Here is a 22,440-nt window from a genome sequence, read left to right on the forward strand (position 1 = left end):
ATTTCCGCTTCGACTCCCCCCCCCCCCGCTCCCCGCGCGCGTGCGCGTGCACGCGCCCGCAAGCGCGCCCTGGGAAGGAAGCGAGCAGAGGGCGCGCCTGCGCATGTGCGGCACGCCGCCCCGCCTCTCCTTGACCATGGGAGCCCCACACTCACCTGTCATTCCTCGAGGTCGCCCTTGCAAGTCCTGCCGCTCCTTCCCGGCCTAGTCCAGAAGCCCGACTCCACCCTTCCGGTTTTATTTCGGACGCCCCTTAAGCTTTCCCCTTGGGGAATTCCTTGCTTCCAACTTGTGGCTGCCCTTTGCTCGTTCCGTGCTCAGGGCCACCCTGGGGCACCATCATGCCTTCTTTTTCGCCAGCGACTGTTTCGTGGGCATCTCTCCTTCCTGGGGATCCAATGATTAACGCCATGCATGAGCACCTTCCCCCCCTAAAGCTTATAGTCTGATAAAGGAGACGCAATAAATTCTCAAGGAACTCCACGTTATATTACATGGCAATAAAGAAAAGGAATGTGTGGCCAAGAAGGTCCACAGGAATCCAGGTGGGCCTTCCTGGATTCCTGTCGTACCTCCATTTCTGTGCAGAAGTGCCGCATCAGGTGATCCTCACTGTCCGGTACCTCTGCTAGAATCGGAATTTATCACTATGCTCCCCACCCGTCCTTTCTGTCTGGGTACCATGTTTCCATTTTTTTCTCTTCCATGGATAATATAACAAATTTAATCAAGTCTCTTTTCTATGCAGTGAAAATGTTGCTTTTCTGTTTGGTGTTGAGAGAAATATCTTATTTGTATTTTTTTTTTTTTTTTTTTCCGAGACAGAGTTTCTCTGTGTAACAGCCCTGGCTGTCCTGGAACTCACTCTGTAGACCAGGCTGACCTCAAACTCACAGAGATCCACCTGCCTCTGCTTCCCAGGTGCTGACTGGGATTAGAGGCATACAGTCACTACTGCCTGGCTTATCGCTTGGTTGTATTGACTTTAAAAATCTTTTTTTTTTTTTTTTCTTGGCCAGGCGGTGGTGGCACACGCCTTTAATCCCAGCACTTGGGAGGCAGAGACAGGCGGATCCCTGTGAGTTCGAGGCCAGTCTGGTCTATACAGCAAGTTCCAGGCCAGCCAGGGGCTGCGAGGTGAGAACTTGTCTCCTGTCTCAAAACAAATGAACAAACTTTTAGAATAGAAAAAAGAAAAGAATCAGTTTTACTTCTAAAATTTATTATTATTAGAGAGAGAGAATATGTGTTCACCATGGTGCTTGAGTGGAAGCCAGAGGACTTTAAGACATTGGTTATTTCCTTGTACTGTGGAGTCCTGGGATTGAACTCAGGCTGTTAGTCTTGCCTAGCAAGTATTTTTACCTGCTGAGCCACCTCAAAGCCCCAAAGCACCCATTTTAAGGGCCTGTATATGCTAAGCAATAGGTTATCACAGTAGCTTTGCCCTAGCTTTGCCAGAGATGGACACCTGTGAAGGAAGGGTCTTGGTAGGCTTTGCCTGAGGGTTTTTTTTTTTTCCAGGAAGTTGAAGGCAGCATCTGTCTATCTCAAGCTGAGGTCATAGACCCCCTAGGCTTAGGCAAGCATCTGCTAGCTGACCTGTTGCCCACAGATGGACAAGACTCCACCCTCGGAAGGTATTTCCCCTGCCCTTCCCGAGCGTGCACACTCTGAAGAGCCGAAGTTTGGTTGGGGAAGTGCAGATGACTGGTTTGTACTTGCTTTTCTTGCTTTAGTCACCTTTGCCCAATCCTTAGACTCTTTCCTTCTTCATCCCATAAATATTCCTGAATCCTGTGCTCAGAGAAGTGGGTTTTATATTCCTCTTCCGGTCTCCATGCTGGGCCGCCCAAGGAACAGACTTGAGAAAATAAGGTCAGGTCAGAACATCTGCAAACTTCGCGTATATCACCCTACCAAGCAAACATCCCATTCCCCAACACAATTATTTCTAGGAATAAAAATCCTTAAATATGGACATGGTGAGTCATGCCTGGGCCTTCAGAAGCTGGGCAGGAGGATCACTGTGAGTTTGAGACTAGCCTGGGCTAAATACTAAGCTCAGGATAGCCTGGGCTGCAGTACGAGAACCTGCCCCAAATCAGTAACAACAAATAAATATTTTAATTATATAATTTCACACACACACACACACACACACACACACACACACACACACACACACACTCATACACACAATTATATATTTGACATTAGTTTTCAGAAGCATCTTTCAAAGTAACAGAAAGGAAATGAGAAGTGTGTACATGAGCCAGTATATGAATGAGTGATTTACAGGCCTGAGTGCAGGCACGTACATCACACATTGGAACTGGAAGAGCAAGTGCTCTTAACTACTGAGACATCTCTCCAGGCCCCCAAATCAGATTTCTTATGGGCAGTAAACTTCAAGATAGTACAGACATTCTCTATCACATATTCCAATGTTTTAACATTAATGTTTTTGAACTAAAATAACACATATACAGAAGTTAAAATGTGTGTATAGGGTATAGGGATGTAGCTCTGTTGATAGTGTACTTTCTTAACATTCACTAAACCCGGGGACTCATCCTCAGCACTGGATATGGTGGTGGTAATTATGTTCTCAGCACTCAGGAGGTAGAGGCAGGAGGAACAGAGGTTTAGGATATCCTTGGAGCTATGTATATTATGTAGCAAGTCTGAAGCTAGCTTGGACTATATTCTGACACTCGGTTTGTAGTTACGCTGGATATTGGAGCATGAAAGGAACTGTCATTATTTTGAAGATATCCATCTTTGTCACACTTGCAGGGTTATATTTTAAAAAGTGTGATTCCTCTTCCAGATCCTTTGTGTGTCCCATCCCCCTATCTCCCGAAGCATTAAGAGCTTCTCTTTAGCCCGTTGCTTGGAGGTTTTATAGTGATGAGCCTTGCTTTAATACTTCCTTAATGCTTTGCACTGAGCACTCATTGGGAGTAGAAAGTGGTACTTCAGTTTTAGAAGTTTTCGTTAGTATCATCTCTCATTCGTTTCCTGGGTGATTCTCTAAATTTCTAATTTAAAAAAAATTCTTAATTTTAGAAAGATTTATTTTTATTTTATGTGGATGAATATTTGCCTGTATGCACACGTACGCAACACGTGTGTGCCTAGTACCTTCCCAGGTGAGGAGAGGGTGTGGGACTGGAGTTATAGATAGCTGTGAGCCATCATGTACGTCATGGCAAATGAATCTGAGTCCCCTGCAAGAGCAGCAAGTGCTCTGATCTTCTGAACCATCTCCCCAGCTTTAATAAAAAATTAAAATAAAGAAGAGGTGCACATCCGTAAATACAGACAAACATTCATACAAATAAAGTCGATTCCCAGGACAAATGTGATAAAAGGAAAGAACCAACTCCTGAAGGTTGTTCTCTATACCCGTCACACACACACACACACACACACACACACACACACACACACACACAAATAAATGTAATGATAATGATAATAACTAACAATGGACCAACAGAATAGGCACCATCTAGTAGCTTATTGAAACACAGACTTCATATCTCTAAAACCTAAATTAATATATTTTTTTGAGCCCGCTGTGGTGGCACATGCCTCTAATCCCTGCATTCAGGAGGTACAGGCAGGAGGATTTCTGTGAGTTTGAGGACAGCCTGATCTACATAGTGAATGAATTCCAGGACAGCCAGGACTAAATGGAGAGACTCTGTCTCAAAAAAAAAACAAAACAACAGAAAGTATTTTTGGTGCTGGGGATGGGTTCTGGGGTCTCACACATGCTCAGTACATATCTACCATTGGGATACATCCTCAACTCTACACCTACGCACCTTTAATCCCAGCACTTGGGAGGCAGAGACAGGCGGATCTCTGTGGGTTTGAGGCCAGCCTGGGCTACCAAGTGAGTTCCAGGAAAGGCGCAAAGCTACACAGAGAAACCCTGTCTCGAAAAACAAAACAACAACAACAACAACAACAACAACAACAACAACAACAACAACAAAAAAAAAGAAAAAAAAAAAGAAAGAAAGAAAGAAAGAAAAAGAAAAGAAAAGAGAGACATTAGGCCTGGCTGCAGTGCAAATCCTAATTGATCTTAATAACAAAAACCCAGAGTCAGATATCAGGGTGAAGGCTGGGAGATCCGAGAAACAGAGCAATCAGCCACTAGAAAGACTTCTTTACCTCTAGGAATCCTCAGACTGCAAGGATCCAGTGCCATCTCCATTCTGCTTTATCATTTCCTCTCTCTGCCCAGCCATATCACTTCCTGTTTCCTCATCCCAAGTGCTGGGATTAAAGGTGTGTGCCACCACTGCCCGGTCTCTAGTGGCTAGCTCCACACTCTGATCTCCAGGCAAGCTTTATTTGTTAGTGTTGTGCCCTGGGCTCAAGATGTGCTCCCCCGACCCCAGAGACCACCAGAGACACGAACTCACCAAAATGCAAAAGCAAGGTTTATTGGAGCAGTTCAATGGACCTCGCCAAGCAGCAGGGACCTCATTGAGCACCCTGACACAGCGGAAGCTAGAGGAAGTGCCCACCCCTCTGCAAACTCAGGTTTTAAAGGCAAAAACCACAAAGATTACATACATCATTTGTGGGTGTGAGTATAGGTACAATTCTGATTGGCTCAAGTTTTAGGGACTTTCCAGAATCTCTGTGTCATCTTACTTTGTAGTTTAACTGGTTGTTTGTCAAACTTTATAGACTATCTCCGGCGTTGGGACATTCTATGGTTAACCAGTTGCTGCCAGATGGCCCCTCAAACATCCTGACTTTGTACTTTTGGGTTCCTAGGACCTATGTCAGCAGCTCTGAGAATTTTGAAACTCGGGCCTGTCTCAAGCTGGGGTGAGGGGCTTGCTTGAAATGGGGGTGCTTTGATTCTTCAGTTAGAGCACAAATAAAATATCACCACATTTCCCCTTTTTGTCTAGACTAAAAAAGAATATTATAACTAATATAAGGAAAACTATATACAATAAGTACAATAACTATATACAATATACCGGCAATAAATACATCAACAATGTCTAGTCCATTAACAATTGACAAATTCAGAGAAATGCTCTATATCTATCTTATCTTGGTGAGTCCAAAAGGTTGTAAATAACTCACTTTCTATTCTAGCTTGCATTACCAAAACTCTTTTAATGTCTCTCAAGCTTGCCTGGAGATCAGAGTGCAGAGCTAGCCACTAGAGGCCAAGCAGGCAGTGGTGGCACACACCTTTAATCCCAGCACTTGGGATCTCATGCCTTTGATTCCAGTTCTTGGGAGGAGGAAACAGGAAGTGATACGGCTGGGTGGAGGGAGGAAGTGATAAGGTGGGTTGGAGACAGGAGCTCAGCCCTTTCAGTCTAAGGATTCCTAGAGGTAAGAAGTCTTTCTAGGGGCTGACTTCTCTGCTTCTTGGATCTTTCAGCTTTCACTCTGATATCTGACTCTGGGTTTTTATTATTAAGACCAATTAGAATTCTTGCTACATTGGCCCTTTGAAACCTCAAAGCCTACCCCTCAGTGACACATTTCCTCCAACAATGTGGGAGCCCGTTCTGGGGTTCCTCGTGGCTTTACCCAGCAGGTCCAAATAGAGGATGATCAGGACCACGGGCCTGAGTGCAGGTGTCTGAGATGGTCTGCACTTGGCTGTGCTGGGGGAGGAGGTCTTTTGCTCCACCCCTTGGCGTCTCTATAAAAACCCTGGACCAGAGACAGTCCGGGCCCGTTGGAATAGGTTCCAGGCCCTCTCGAGGCTATCCTTTATTTTCTATCTGTTTATCTCCACAAGATTCTCCGCTATAAATCCTTCTATCTAATATTTCCTGCTGCTCGCACTCAAGAAAACTCTGGGAAGCTGTGGGGGTGGTGGGTAAACGCCCCACAGAATGGCGCCGTGAACAGGGACTAAAGAAAAAAAGGGACTAAAGAAAGGGGAAAAAAAGGGACTAAAGAAAGGGGGAAAAAGGGACTAAAGAAAGGGGGGAAAAAAGGGACTAAAGAAAGGGGAAAAAAGGGACTAAAAAAAGGGGAAAAAAGGGACTAAAGAAAAAAAGGGACAAAAAAAGGGGGGACTAAAGACAAATGAACAGGGACTTAAGACAAAGTAATAGGGACTAAAGATAAAGGAAAATAATAGTTTTATTACAGAGTTTTTGGTGAAAGTGCTGAGTCAGCCCTGCCAGTGGAAAGGCATGCCGGTGTTATGGAATATATATATTTTTATATATATATATTTTTGGTGAGGCAGGGGTTTTATCCTCGAGAGAAAAGGAAAGCGGACTGGAAGGATGTCCGATGCTGCAGCGAAATTCTCTTCTGTCAAAATTTTCTATCTTCTATCCCTTTCTCAATTTCTATCTGTGATAAGTATAAGATATAGGGTAGTAATATAGTTTAGGAAAAACTTAGAAGTATAAGATTGTGTAGGAAAAAATAAGTAAGGCAACTAGACAGAAAAACTCAATTTTCTAACTTTGGGGGCTTTGAAAGCAAACTGGGGAAAAAATCTTTCTTTGGGCTTTTCGGGTAGTAAAAAAGCTCTTCTTGGAGCTTATGGGGAAGGAAAAGTTTCCTATGGAAGCTTTTGACCTGGGGACAGCTGAAAAGCCAAATCCAAGCAGCAGGAGAAAGTAATTTCTCCCTGAAGCAAAAATGGGAGTGTAAGAAGTCAAAGTTTAAAGTTGGGAAGTTTTGGGAAAAGTTGGTCTTTCTCCTGGGGGAAAAAAAACCTTTCTCTTAAACTATAAAGCTTTTCTTGGAAAACTTGGGGGGAAAATCTCTCTAAAGCCTTAATCTTTCTCTCAAGAAAAACTAAAGCCTCTAACCTCTCTCAGAGAGTAGAATCACCTGAAGATATTAGTATGGGGGACCACCTGCGATTAGCTCTAAGGGAAAACAACAAACCTCTTAAGACAGCAAAACCTCTAAGTTCTTTCAAGCTTTAAAAATCATCCCAGCAATCCAGGAGGCAAGGACAAGTTTCTAAAAACCCCTTCTAAGCTCTGTCTCTTCAAGCTAGTAAAAGACAGTGGGTCAGAGTACCCTGAGGGAAACGCTTGGGGAGAGTGTGGGTGAAGAGCTACAGAGAGCCCAAAAAGGGCAGGAAACTTTACCTGAAAAAAGCAAAATAGTCAAGCTTCACAGTTACAGCTGAGCTGAGGCAGCAAAGGTCTTGAGTGAGCATTTCAGAATGAAAAGGTGCTCCTAATCTTCCTAAAGCAAAGATCCCCTGAAGCAATGCAAACTGTTAGCATTGTATCCTCGCTTCTGACCAAAAACCCAGAGGTGACTGGCCAGCGTCTCTGAGTTGGAGTGCATTTCGGGGATACTAGGGTTCCTGCAGTTGTAAACTTCCTGGAGCCACAGAGCTGAGGCAGGAAGGTGCAGGACCCAGGGGAAGATTGCTAATGAACAAACAAAACTAAAGCCGGTGGGAACGGCACAGTTGTCTGCTTTCCTACAGGTCCCGGGTTGATAGGTCCACAGCTGCAAAAAGAAATCTGAGAAAAGCTTTCCTATCAGAGTAAGGACCTTTCTGGGAAAACAGTAAAGCTGAACTGTCTGAAGCAGTCGTGCTGCCGAGTCAGAACGCTGTCTGGGGAAAGAGCCCAGCCAGGGCAGAACAGAACTAACCCAGGAATAAAGCTTTCTTTTCTGTCAGAGAAAGCATCTCTTTGAGAAAAGCTTTGTTTCAACTGACTCCCGATGAAATGAGGGAGTGTAGCCCTAAGGGGTGACTGCCTTTGGCATAAGCTCTGTCCTGAGCACCCAGACAAGCAAACACAACCCACTGGGGGACTGGGTCAGGTGAAGGCCTGATGAGGCAAAACACCTGTCCTAATGGGAGTTTAGAAACGGCAAAAACCTCCCTTGTTAGATTTTCAGTCTGTACGCAAACCACACAGACCCTGAAAACAAACGGACAAAAAGCCCCTACCTTCAGTAGCAGGGAAAGCCGCCGCTCTAGTGTCGGAAACTGTTTCTGGGGTAGAGGGGATAAACTGAGACCAAACTGGATACTGTCAGGGAGAAAGACTCTGAAGAAACAGAGGGGACAGATTCCTCCCCAGAAAATGCATGACCTAACAAAGCTGCTAGAATTTGAGGCAGATTCAGGGGGAGAAAAAGAAAGCCCCTACCTCCAAAGGCAGCTAGCAGAGGAACAGAGCCGCAGACAGATAGCTGAAGCTCTGCATCTGTGGGGGAAGGAACAAGCAAAATGAGAATAAGATCAGTGGGAGAAAATCTCTCTAAAAGAGCTATGGAAAAGCTGTTGTAAATGTTACGATCTTGTTTTTCACTGACTGGCTAAAACAAACACAAGCCCCGAGGAAAGTTGCTATCAGAAATGCCAGCCTCAATGCGGCTAACGAGGCAGGTGTGGTTCTGATTCGGGGGCCAGTGTCTGATGAAGTTGAAACACCTGTTAAAGCCAGCTGAGAATAGAAACCTCCCAATGTGCCATAGCTGAAAATGTAAAGTGCTTGTTCAAATCTCCCGTTCCAAAAGCAAAAAACTTTGTTCAAACCTCCCGGGCAAGAATTTGTAAGCAAGTCTAGTAAAAGAGAACCAGTTGACTCTCAGACCCGAAAAGATATATGGGAAATGATATATGGGACTGATATTATTATGGACTGATATAAGGGAAATGCATTCTGGGAAAGGTAGTTTTTCTGCTAAAGATGGCAACATTGCCCTGAAACACGTTTGTCAGCTCTAAAATTAAAATACAGCTTTTAAAAGAATAAGGGGAAAAGTTGTCTAAGGGTTTAAGTGTCAGTTCCAATGAAAAATTGAAAGAATATGGAACTAGGCGCTTCGCGGTATGGGGCTCCATTGGTAAAATGCCTTATTTACCCTAATAGCTGTGCAAAGTTTTTACGGCAGTTGGATGACAAAAAGCTACCTATAAGAGCAAACAAGTCACTTTAAAATCCTTAAAATACCACCTAATAGCTGTGCAGTATTGGCGAAGAGCTTTACAGCAACTAAATAAGATAATTTCACCCTCAGCGTGAAGTGAAGTTTTCAGAAGAGCATACCAAAAGTACTGCTGTAATAGAAATGTTTGTCTGAATTGAGGCATTTAGGGGAGCTATTATGAATTTGGGTGAAGGGACAGCCTCTAGTTAAAAAACCGTTTACCGCTGACAGTGCATCTCTGCCTGTCCGGAACTGCTGAGAGAACTCACAACTTTGGGGTGTGGCTTCGTCCTGAGAATGTTACAATCCCCTAGCAACAAGTATCACAACTCTATAATGACAACACTCACTAAATCCCAGTGCTTTATAACAAAGCTAACTATAAACTGTAAACTTTAGAAATGATGTACGTACTTCCTGTCTAGTTAAGAGAATCTTTCTGATAGATGGTGATAATAATTAAGAGTAAGAAGTAGAAAGACAAATATAAGATATGTGAGTTTATAAAAATTCTGTCTTGTTAGATCTGTGTTAAGAAATCTTTAGGTGTTTGCTAAGTTAGATATATGCTAATGGTAGCCTATATAAGTGTGTAAAATAGATCTATAGAGTTCCTTTAAGAATATAAGCTTGTAAGAAGTATCTAAGGTAGTCTTAAGACATGTAGTAATAAGCTTGTAAGATGCTAGTTGTAAATGTAAGTTTAAATAAGAAATAAGATAGAATGGATATAAGTATATAAGAATTAATAAGAAATATATTTGCTAAAGTAGTTCTATAGTTTCCTTAAAGTATAAATAAGTAGATGTTAATATGTTGTATATGAGTTTGTAAAGACGTGTAAATGTTGAATATGAGTCTAAATGCTTTGCAAGGCAAAAATGTTATATGTGAGTTTGTGAAAAAGTGTAAATGTTAAGTGTGAGTCTATTAATGTATATGGTGAAAACACCTGAGACACAGGAGATAATGTCCTAGTAGACTGCAAAGTAGGCAGTCTGAATGGTTTCAAAAGCTCCAGAAGCCGCTAAGAAGCTAAGAATGGCGGACGCCAGAACCAGCACAAGGCATCTGCAGCTGAGATCCGTGGAATATCAACGCAGCACAGAAAAACCTGAGCTAACAGCAAAAACGGTGCGGTTTAAAATATTACTATAACTAAAAAGGTCTGTCTGTGAGAACAAAAGTTGCAGAGACGCTTGTTTGAACAAAAATTAACTGCAAAAAGTTTTGGTTGAAAAACGTCTCTTCATATTTGGAAGTGAAAGCCTGATACCAGAATTTATTTCTTGTTTGAACTTTTTGAACTTAAAATGAGATAAAATTACAAAAACATTTTGGTTATGGATTTCTTCAAATTTGGAAGGCTAGTACCAATATTTATCATTTGAATTTTGGTACTTAAATGAAATGAACAATAGAGATTTCATTGCAATGGGACAATTTTGAGCTTACTTTTAGTAATGACCTAGGAACAGTTTTCTGGAATTGGGTTAAAAATGGAACTGTTTAAATGAAGAAATGTATTTCTACTTAGAAACAAGATGCAATTTTGTGTATGCATATATGCTTTATTAATTGGAGATTTATGAATTGTTTTGTGGAACTGTTTATGTAAAAATGGAATTACTTATGGAACTGGTTTTGTGTTACAAATGGAACTGTTTAAACAGAAAAGTTTGGGTTTTCTAACTAGGCTTGAGATTTTGCTTAAAAAATATAAAGAAAAGGAGGAGCTATGAGACTGAATTATGTTCGCAGAAACCTATTGATATTAATGCACCCTGGCTTTGTGGAATTGAGGAAATGTTTAAGTTTGATGTGAATACATCGAAGTTTTTCCTATGTTCTGTTAATAAGAAAATTCAAATGACTGAGTTAAAGTTGTAAGACGGAGAAAATTGTTAACTATATATAGCACCATATATGCTAATTCTAATGGTTCTGTTAAGAGTTTGCTTTGAGTTGTAAGATTGAGAGAATTGTGACTATGTATAGCAATATTTATGTTAACCTGTTAATGGTAATGATGAAGCTAAGGGATTCTTTAAGTTTGTAGTTGCCTTAAGAGTTTTGGTTTAGAAAGGGCTTGAGGCAGCTAAGACTGCTGTGGTCACCTTGGACCTAATTCAAAAGAGAAATTCCATCTATATCATCCTCTACTCCCATACTGGGAGGTGTAACAGCTATGGAGATTGCTGTAAGCCATTAATAGTTATTTTTTTATATATTAAGAAGGGGGGACCTGTGGGAGCCCGTTCTGGGGTTCCTCGTGGCTTTACCCAGCAGGTCCAAATAGAGGATGATCAGGACCACGGGCCTGAGTGCAGGTGTCTGAGATGGTCTGCACTTGGCTGTGCTGGGGGAGGAGGTCTTTTGCTCCACCCCTTGGCGTCTCTATAAAAACCCTGGACCAGAGACAGTCCGGGCCCGTTGGAATAGGTTCCAGGCCCTCTCGAGGCTATCCTTTATTTTCTATCTGTTTATCTCCACAAGATTCTCCGCTATAAATCCTTCTATCTAATATTTCCTGCTGCTCGCACTCAAGAAAACTCTGGGAAGCTGTGGGGGTGGTGGGTAAACGCCCCACACAACAAGGCCACACCTCCATATCCATCCTACAGGGACCATTCTTATTCACCCCCCTCACAAAAGGAGTCCTTTTAGTTTTTGTTTTTATGCTTGTTTATATTTCAATTAAAATGTTTAGATTTTTTTACTTTCTAGTTTTCTGTCAACTAGAAAGGTCTTCACCAAGTTTAAAATACAAAAGCAGATGATATGAGATTCAATTTCTCTCTTTTTTTTGCTTTTAATATATATTGAACTATAGTATAGTGCCTGTATGTTGTTTTTTTTACTTGACTTGTTAGATACACTGTAGAGTATCACATCAGCGTTCTGATAAGCATTCAGTTCTGAAAGGACTGAACTACTTCCAGTTGTATGCCTTTCATTTCATTAAGTGCCTATGAAGGACTGAGTATGTAGCTCGGCATGAACAATGCCCTGGGTTTGGTTCCCAGCATCACACTGAAACCTGGCGTTGTGGCACATGCTTGTAATCTCAACGCTTGGGAGGTATGAGGCACGAGACATGAAAAGTTCAAGGTCACCCTCTGTAACAACCAGTTCAAGGCCAGTATGGGTTGTAACAGACTCTGCCTCAAAAATCAACCAACCAACGAACAAATAGCACAAAAGAACCATGTGACATAAAGTATAGGGGGGCACGCACCTGTGATTACAGCACTCCATAGGTAGAGGCTGGAGGATCAGGAGTTGATCCTTCATCCTCAGCTACACAGTAAATTTGAGGCCAGCCTGGACTACAAGAAACCCTGTCTCAAAAAACAAAACCGGAAGAATACTGTGAATAGCATGCCATTAATTTTGAGAAGTGCAGGATTAATGGGCTTTTAGCTGTACAGTGCACAGAAAATGTTCCCCAGGTTGAGAGTCAGCGTGGGGCATTGAGAGTCATCAGGAGACTATCTGAGGCTTAGAAACTGAAGGGTTTGCTAAGGAGGGGATAATGCTTTGAGCCCCAGCAGCTTGTGCCTCCCACTGCCTTCTACTGGGCTAAGGTCTATGGAGAAATAATCCCCAGTGGTGGAGATGGAGGAAGGAAGGGGTGGGGGTGACTGGGTGACTGGGACAGAGCCTACTCACTGCTTGGGGACCAAGAATTCTAAAGGCTTTTAATACTGACTTTCAGCCAGCTCTCCCACACACTTTGTCTTGCTTTTTTGGTCTACTTAAACTTATGATTTAAGAGAACAAATATTTTTGTACCTACCACCCAGCTTTCTTGAAATTTGACATTCATAAGCTTGTTTTGGGTCTTTTTTTTTTCTTTCTTTTTTTGAGACAGGGTTTCTCTGTGTAACAGTCCTAGCTGAACTGGAACTGGCTTTGTAGACCAGACTGGCCTCAAACCCAGGACTTTTTTAAACAAATGAACAATTGAAGTCTTTTGTCAGCCCCACCTAAATATATTCCTTTCTCTTTTTCTTTCTGGAAATCTCCCAGAAAATAAAACCATGATTTGGCAGTTGAGATTTACTTTTCCCATTCATGCTTTTAATCTGTGCTCATATTCTATAGGCATGTGTCTATGAATAGTATATAAAACTGGGCATGTTGGTACACGCCTATAATCCCAGGACCTAGACAGCGAAGGCATGAAAATTAAGAGTTCAAGGCCAGTTTCAGCTCTATACCTAGTTCTAGGCCATCTTGGCCCAAAGACTCTATTTAAACAAACAAACAACAAACAAGAACAACAATAAAAAGAAAACAAAACAAAAGCCCAACTCTCTTCCAAGCAAAAAAACCAAAACAATATTTTTCATGATTGCAAGCTTAAAAGTGTCAAACTATATATCTCTACTTGAAATTTTTTTCTTTTAAAATTTTTCATTTAAATATTTTTATATTTATTTTTACTCATTTTTTTCATATGTATGTGCCTGAAAGTACGTTTGTGTACCATATGCATGCAGGAGCCCTTGGTGGTCAAAAGAGAGTGTCAACCCCCAGGAAATGGAATTACAGGTGATTGTGAGCTAACGTGGCTTCTGGGAACCAAACTCGAGTCCTCTGAAATAGTGGTGCGTGTGCTTTTAACCGCTGAGCCATCTGTCCAGCCCTTAAGCCTGCCTCTTGCTAGCATTGGATGCTGCCATACTTTGAAATGGATCAATATGATAAAGCGTCTGGTTGTTATAAAAATAGCAATTAGCCAGGCCTCTAGAGAAGCATGTACCAGTACTTACAGGGAGGAGAACATGACGTCATTCAGGAAAGGAAACAGACTAGTAAGTTACAGGTAACGGCTGCAGGGGAAATCCTCAGCTGGACAGCTGGGGTAGCTAATACTCAGAGGTTGAAGGCAGCCCCTGCCGGCTGCTGTTTTAAGTGCTTTCCCTGTTCTGACTCACTAAATCCCTGTGACAACTCCGAAGTAGATGCTCCTATACCTCATCTTATAGTTGATGAAACTGAGCTGCCGAGAGCCTGAAGCTTAAAACCACAGCCCTCTATGTAACTAGCGGCTGAGCTGGGAGAACACTGCACAACACAGGCAATCCATACAGAACTGGGTAGCTCTGCATTTTAAAGCATGGTAAAACCGGAACCTTAAAAACCTCTGTCATTATCTTCCGAAAAATAATGCCAAGGCTGAGCTGAGGCGCTACTGGCAATTATTGGCACCTGGGAAGGGGGAGTAACTTTCCTTTTAAAAATGTGTTTTGTTGTGTGTTTATTATTATTATGGGTTGGTGTGTATGTGTGTGCATGCTCATGTGTGTGGAGGTCAGAGGTCAACCTTTGGTATATTCTTCCTCAGGATCTATCCCCCTTGTTTGTTGAGATGGAGTGTCCCCCTGCTCTGGAGCATGCTGACTAGGTTACTCTGGCTAGCTAATGAGATCACCCAGGAATCCATCTGTCTCTGCCTTCTCAGTGCTGTGATTACGAGTGTGTGCCACCACACCTGACTCTCTCTCTCTGTGTGTGTGTGTGTGTGTGTGTGTGTGTGTGTGTGTGTGTGTGTGTGTTCTGGGAATCAAACTGAGGTCCTCCAACTTGAGCATTAAGCACTTTACCAATCGAACTATCTCCTCAGCCTGGACTCATTTTTTCTATGTGGTATAGCCAGGCACCGGTAAGTTGGCCACATGCCACTAAATCACCCCCTGCTCATGCAAGCATTAAATTAAACTTAGTGGACTGTACTGGTTAGTTTTATGTCAACTTGACACAAGCAAGGGTCATCAGGGAGGAGGGAGCCTCAACTGAGAGAATCCTTCTTAAGATCATCAAGCCTTAGGGCATCTTCTTAATTAGTGACTGATGGGGGAGGGCCAACCCCATGGTGGGTGGGGCCATCCCTGGGCTGGTGGTCCTGGGTTCTATAAGAAAGCAGGCTGAGCAAACCAGGAGGAGCAAGCCAGTAGGAGAACCCTTCCATGGCCTCTGCATCAGTACCTGTCTCCAGGTTCCTGCCCTGTTTGGGTTCCTGCCCTGACTTCCCGCAGTGATGGACTGTCATATGGAGCTGTGAAGAGAATAATGCAGGTTGCTTTGGTCATGGTGTTTCATCACAGCAACAGTAACCCTGACTAAGGCATGGGCCTTTAGGAAGGAAGCAGGAGGGAAACTTGTTGAGAAGAAGGAATTCCGAGGGGGTGGGAGGGGGATAAGAGAGGGTGATGAATGATATGTTATATTCATGCATGAAATTATTAAATTATAAATAATTGAAAAATAGTGTCAAGGAGGCTGGAGAGATGGCAGCTAAGAGTACGTGTTGCTCTTTCAGAGGACCCAGGTTCAGTTCTCAGCACCCATATGGTAGTTCATAACCGTCTGTAGTAACTCCAGTTCTAAGGGATCTGATACCCTCTTCCCGACTCTGGGCACCAGGCACACATGCAATGTGCATGCATACATGTAGTCAAGAAGACATTCATACACATAAAATAAATAGCTAAAAAAATTTTAAAATGTCAATAACTTTTATAAAACCAACACTTTCATTTTTTTTTTTTTTTTTTTTTTTTTTGGTTTTTCGAGACAGGGTTTCTCTGCGTAGCTTTGCGCCTTTCCTGGAACTCGCTTTGGAGACCAGGCTGGCCTCGAACTCACGGAGATCCGCCTGCCTCTGCCTCCCGAGTGCTGGGATTAAAGGCGTGCGCCACCACCGCCCGGCATCACTTTCATTTTTTAAAAGCTTTAAAGATTTATTATTTAAGTTATGCGCAGGTGCGTGTGTCTGCATGTTGGTATGTGCACATGAGTGTGGGTGCTTTTGGAGAGCAGAGGTGTTAGAGACCTGAAACTGGAGTTAGAGGTGGCTGTGAGCCACCTGACGTGGGTGCTGGGAACTGAATCCAGACTCTGCAAGAGCACCAACTGCTCCTAAGCACTGAGCCATCTCTTCAGCCCCGAAATTCTATCTTGTGTGCGTGTGCACGTGTATGTGTGCCACAACACGCATGTGCAGGCCAGAGGACAAGTTCCAAGAGTCCCTTCTCTTCTTCCTCCATGGATTCTGGGGCTTGCACTCAGGTCCTTGAGTCATCTCACCAGCCCTGTCAACGACCTCTTGACTGGATCTGTGCTTTGCTGAACCCTGATGGTCAAAATAGGGAAAGTGACTGTTCTAAAACATCAAGAAATATGCTGTATTCAACCCTTTGTGTTTGCGTGTATGTGTGTGCATGCTCGTGTGTGTGTGTGTGTGTGTGTGTGTGTGTGTGTGTGTGTGTGTTTGCAGGTTATTGTTTTTAACAAAATCTCAATCGTTCGATTTTTTACCAACAAAGACTCTGGAGCTAGATGCTGGGGTGAAAGCCCTCTAGCTCAGAGTGGCAGAGAAAGCACCCCGCTGACCTTCCTCCTCTGCTGACATGCTAGAAAGAGCTTTCTCAAACAAAACCCCCTCAAGCTGAATGCCACTCCCTTCCACTTCCTGTGCGTCTCTCTATCTGTCTTCCGGACTCCCTCTTACTCTCCGTGGTTTTTTCCTGTCAACTTGCTCTGCCTCTTAACCTGTGTTTACAGTATTCAAGCAGAAAGCGCTTGGATTAAAGGTGTGTTCTAGGACTGAGCCACACCACAGCTAGAAACAGGTTTTTCCAGTAAATAACACAAACTCGGGGGTCTCAGAGTGATCAGATGTCTTGCGACACAGGTGGGTGTGGAGGCCCGTAGATAGCTTCAGACGTTGCTCCTCGAGAGCCAGCCACCCTTCCCACCTTCATCTGTAGGAGTGTACCTGCATGTGTGTGTGTGTGTGTGTGTGTGTGTGTGTGTGTGTGAACGTGAGTGTGGAGTCTGAGGTTGACTCTGGGGGTCTTCCTACATCACTCTCTGTCTTATTCACTGACATCGAGTCTCTCATTGAGTTTATACACACAGAGATTTATATATGCGCCAGTGCACTATCTATTGTGTGTGTGTGTGTGTGTGTGTGTGTGTGTGTGTGTGTGTGTGTCCGCACGCGCGCACATGCACCAGTGCGCTATCTAGTCTAGCAGTCCAGCTTGCTCTGGAACACTGTTTCTGCCTTACAAAGGCTGGAATCACAGGCTGGCCCGAAGACTGTCTAGCAATCACATGTGTTCTAGAGATCAGAATGTTAGTCCTCCTGCTTCCATGTCAAGCACTTTAACAGCTTTCTTCCTCCCTCCCTCCCTCCCTCCCGTCCTTCTTTCTTTCTTTTCTTTTTTTCAAAGACAGCGCATCTTCCTACCTTGGAGCTTGCCAATGAGCCCCAAGGCCCTGCCCGTTTCCGCCTCCTCAGCGCTGGGATTACAAACATGTGTCACTCTACTTGGCTTTTTAAGAACTTAGATTCCGGGATCAAACTCAAGTGCTCACAAGGCAAGCACTTTCAACCTGAACGACCTTTCCAACTCTCTGTCTTAATGGTAGATGCTGGGGGTAATTTTGGGGCGAGGGGGCTGTAGGTGGAGTTTTTCTGTGTCCCAGCAGTTGCTCACAAATAACCACATGTAGACTTAATATTAATTATAAATGCTCGGCCAACAGTTTAGACTTGTTTTTAACTAGCTCTTATAACTTAAAGTACCCATTTCTTATCAATGCTCTGCCATGTGGCCGCACCTTTTTCAACACTGCAAGTGCATCTTGCTTCTCTCTGAGTCTGCTCGAGACTCCCCAGACTCCCGTGACTCTGCCCTTCTTCTTCCCAGTGTCTTCTTAGTTTTTGTCTCTCCCACCTAATCTCTGCCTGCCTCACTATTGGCCAATCAGCTCTTTTATTAAACCAATCAGAAGGTGCCTTAGCAAAGAAACATCTGCACAGTGTACAATAAGATTGTTCCACAGCAGAGGGCTGCTGGCTATCTTTTGTTCAGTCCTCCAGATCCACTCTCCATCCTTGCCATTCCCACATTAAACTGGGGTGTTTGGTGGGTCAGGAGGGAGCCCTGGCAGGAGAAGGAAAAAATAGATGAGAGAGTGAAGTCAGCATATTTAATCCCCGATTCTTTCTTAGGAGATTGCTTCTGGCTGGGTTTGTCATCCGCCAAATGTCATGGCTCCTATCAAGGTTACCCCGCCAGAGTTTCCTTCTTCCCTGGTCCTGGCCACCACTGCCCTTCTCTCTAACCTTTTGGGTGTAGAGGTAGGTAGTCATCAATTTGGTTGTTGTTAGCCTTGGGCTATTGCATGCGTCGACTGATTCTCCCCCATTCAAACTTTTGTAACTTGTGAGAACTGTGAGAACTGGGGCTGGAGAGATGGCTCAGCAGGGAAGAGCACTGGCTGCTCTTGCAGAGGATGCAGGTTCAATTCCCAGCACCCATGTGATGGCTCACAACTGTCTGTAACTCCATTCTCAGGGGGGGATGACACCCTCTTCTGGCTTCCATGGGCACCAGGCGTGAACATGGTACACAGACATACGTGCAGGAAAAATACCCATCCACAATAAATAAATAAAGCATTAAATAACAAAACAGAAGACTCAATTCTTTGAGACTGTAGACTAGTGGAGCATTTTACAGTATGCTGAGACATGTTTGTCGGAGGTAAACCCATCCCCATAGCAGGAAACCCTGAGGATGGTGATCCATATCAGTACTATGGTTTGTTTGCTGATGTGAGCGTGGGCGAGAGAGACCTTGTCCTGCAGGGGCTGGGATTGTGTGTTTGATCTGCCTTGCAACATAAAGGCTGACTATGGCTTCAGAGCTCAAGAGTGTGGATGGAAGTGGCTTTCCTGCTGGTGGAGAGGATTAAACAGACAAACAGACCTTGTGTTTGCTTTTCATTTAGTTTTCTTCTTTCCCTTTGGATCTAAGCATTTCAGGAAATCTGTTTGGCCACCAGCTGGCTGTAACAGTAATAGAAGAGAGATCTCAGTGACTACACTTACTAAGGCTTAGTCTCTGTAAAAATAGTTTGGAATAGGCACCCAGTAAGTGAATTGTGGGGCTGGAGAGATACCCGAGCAGTTACGAACATATACTGTTGGGACAGAGAACCTAAGTTCTGATTTCAGTACCAATGTTGGGTGGCTCACAGCTGCCTGTGACCACAGTTCCAGGGGATCTGGCATCCTCTTCTGGCCTCTGTGGGCACCTGCACTCATTTGTACATACCCACACATAGGCACACAATTAAAAACAAAAATAATATTTGAAAATATAAGTAAAAGACTGTAACCTTTATCAACTAATAGCAATCCTTGGGGCAGTTTGAAGGGAGAGAATTTGATTTGCCAAGTTATGATTTTAATATTCAAAATGTTCTCATTTTTTAAAAAATAAATGTAAAATACAATTGTGAGGCAGAGACAGACAGATATCTGTGAATCTGAGGACAGAAAAAAACCAAAACCAAAAAACAGAAAAAGTAGGGATTGGAGAGATGGCTCAGTGGTTAAGCACTGGTTACTATTTCAGTGGACCTGGGTTCAATTCCCAGATGACAGCTTTAAACTGTCTGTGACTCCAGTTTCATACACAAAATCCCCAAATTTGATGAAATACATGAACCTGTACATCCTATGCAGTTAACAAACTTAAAGCAGAAAAACCCTGGAGATTTACAGAGTCAAAAAGTTGAAAGAATTGCCTGGCGGTGCTAGCATATGCCTTTAATCCCAGCATTTGTGAGGCAGAGTCAGGTGGATCTCTGTGAATTCAAGGCCAGCCTGGTCTACAGAGCAAGTTCCAGGACAGCCAAGGCTACACAGAGAGATCCTGTTTCAAAACACCAAAAAACAAAACAAAACAAAACAAAAAGCTGAAAGATGACAAAGAGAAGATCTTGAAATTAGCAAGAGATGGTTGATTTGACTCATTTTATTGAGGGAATCTCAGGAAGAATTAACAGTTAATTTCTCACCCAAAACCATAGGGGCCAAGAGGTCAGTGGAAGATGACATCTTTAAGAAGCTGAAAGAAAAAAAAAAAAAAACCTGTCAATCTGAACTGTGTGAAGAACAAAGAGAGCCAAAAAGTAATTATAAGTAACATAAAATTTAGTATAATTGTATTCTAACCTCATGCCTCTATTTCTTATATGAGTTAAAGTGTAAATGCATGAAATAATTACAGATCTGCTACATTAAATATAAAGGTGTTGTTTGGGCCAGTCATATCAGAAAGGAATGGATGGTTCTGGGATAGCTGCAGAGTTAACGCTTGTTATTGAACTAAGTTGGTATCAATTCAAACTGAATTTCTCCAAGTTTAGGATGCCAGCTGTAGTCCCCATGACAACCACTAAGAAAAAGTTAAAATATACAAAGGAAAAGGAGATGTAGAAGGAATGGAAATTGTAACATTACAGAGCTGGGTGTGGTGACACATGCTTGTAACCTGGCACTTGGGAAGTGACGGATGGAGAATGAGAAGGTCAAGGTAATTCTCAGGTACACAGCAAGTTCAAGGTCAGCCTGGATTACATGAATCTTACCAAAAAACGCATTACACATTAGATAAATTAGACACAAGGGGCTGCAAAGATTGCTCAGTGGTTAGGAGCAGTGGCTGGCCTTCCAGAAGACCTGAGTTTGATTCCCAGCACCCACATGGAGGCTCACAATCTTCCAGGACTTCAGTTCCAGGGCACCTGAAACCCTTTTCTAGGGGACCCAGGTAGCAGGCATGCAAAATGGTACACACACACACAAACACACAGAGTAGACAAACCATCTATACACAAATGAAAAAAAAAATTAAAACACAAGGCAAAATATGGTGTGTGCCTATAACCTTAATACTCAGGAGGCTGGGGCTGGAGAGATGGCTCAGAGGTTAAGAGCACTGGCTGCTCTTCCAGAGGACCTGGGTTCAATTCCCAGCAACCACATGGCAGCTCAAAACTGTCTGTAGTTCCAGTTCCAGGGGATCTGACACCCTTACACAGACATGGAGGCAGGCAAAACACCAATGCTATAAAATAAAATAAATAAATCATTAAAAAATACTCAGGAGGCTGAAGCAGATGGGTTACAAGTCTGAGGCAAGCCTAGTCTACACAGTAAGTTTCCAGGCCAGAAAATATTAAACTGCACCCAAAAGAATACATTAGGAATAAATTTAAATAAGGCGATGAAAGACTCCTGAACTCAATCTATAAAGCTCTGGTGAAAGACACTGGAAAAGATCTTTATAAATGGGATGACACCCCATGTTCATAGACTGAAACAGCTAATGTTACTAAGCTATTATTATTATTTAAAGCGATTTATAGCTTCAGTGCAATCATTATCCAAGTTGCTTTTCTTTTCTTTTGCAGAAATTGAAACTGACATTCAAACTTATGTGGAGCTTCCAGGGCCTCTGAGTAGCCAAAACAATATTGAGAAATAAGAATAAAATCGAGCCGGGCAGTGGTGGTGCACGCCTTTAATCCCAGCACTCAAGAGGCAGAGACAGGCGGATCTCTGTGAGTTCAAGGCCAGCCTGGTCTCCAAAGCAAGTTCCAGGAAAGGGCAAAGCTACACAGAGAAACCCTGTCTCGAAAAACCAAAAATAAATAAAATAAGTAAATAAATAAACAAACTCGAAGGGCTCATACTTCCTAGTGTCTTACAGCAATCAAGACAGTGTTATGCTGGCATGTGGCTAGGTGTATATAGAACAATGTTGTAGATCTAGTGACAAACTAAGACATTTGCAACTGATTGATTTTTTTACCAAAGTGCCATTTAAATGGGCATAAAATCAACTTCTTTAATAAACTGTAGATAATTAGATAATAGGACAATGAAGGAATTAAAGTGTGCCCTGGCCACATTGTTCTTTTCTTTTCTTCATTCCTCTGCTAGGACTTGAACCCAGGGCTCATGGGTTCAAGAAGTGTTCCCCGGCTGAGCCACACACACATCCTTCCTCATTCTATATATAAACACCGATCCATACACCCTCAATATAAACGCTCTAACTGTAGCATTATTAGATGAAAATGTAAGGGGCAAATACTCATGACCTCAGAACCAGCCCTAAGAGCATATGCACCCAATTAAAGATAAACTGTCTTCATCACAATTAAAAACTTGGGATTGGCATATACAAACTGTTCTTCCAAACCCTGCGTGAGTCCCTCGAGAATTACCCTTTCCTGCAGCCAGCTGAAAGTCTGCAGTGACCTGTGTTTACTGGAAATGGGGATTTATCAGTTTGTTGTTTAAACATTAAGAGGCTTAATGTGCCTTCCAGGAAGCTGTCTACTTTGCAGAAATCACAAGTATTGAACGTCTCATTTTGGCATAAAAGCAGAAGCATACTCCTTTTTATTAATAGACTATCAAAAGCTCCCGTCTCTACTGAAAGGAAGGCATGCCAAATTATTGGTTTGCTTGGGGGGCTCTATGTCTTGGCTCAAATTCTGTGAGGAGAGGCAGAAATCCACAGTGTATTCAGTTTGTCTGGGTGGAAGATGATGTCAGCTTGCTCTGGGTACAGTGGTGGTGATGGACATCTGTATTGTGTGTGTGTGTGAGTGTGTGTGTGTGTG

General features: G+C 43.0%; 1 long non-coding RNA gene across 1 annotated transcript; it reads left to right on the forward strand.

The window, feature by feature from the left end:
- Positions 1-966: 966 nt before the first annotated feature.
- LOC121822053 (uncharacterized) lies at positions 967-21,358 on the forward strand. The gene is made up of 4 exons (XR_006063004.2): positions 967-1,137; positions 1,525-1,640; positions 19,834-19,935; positions 21,220-21,358. It is a non-coding gene; the product is annotated as an uncharacterized LOC121822053 (long non-coding RNA).
- The last annotated feature ends 1,082 nt before the right edge of the window (positions 21,359-22,440 follow it).

Source organism: Peromyscus maniculatus, chromosome 13 (genome assembly GCF_049852395.1).
Source record: "Peromyscus maniculatus bairdii isolate BWxNUB_F1_BW_parent chromosome 13, HU_Pman_BW_mat_3.1, whole genome shotgun sequence".
NCBI lineage: Eukaryota > Metazoa > Chordata > Mammalia > Rodentia > Cricetidae > Peromyscus > Peromyscus maniculatus.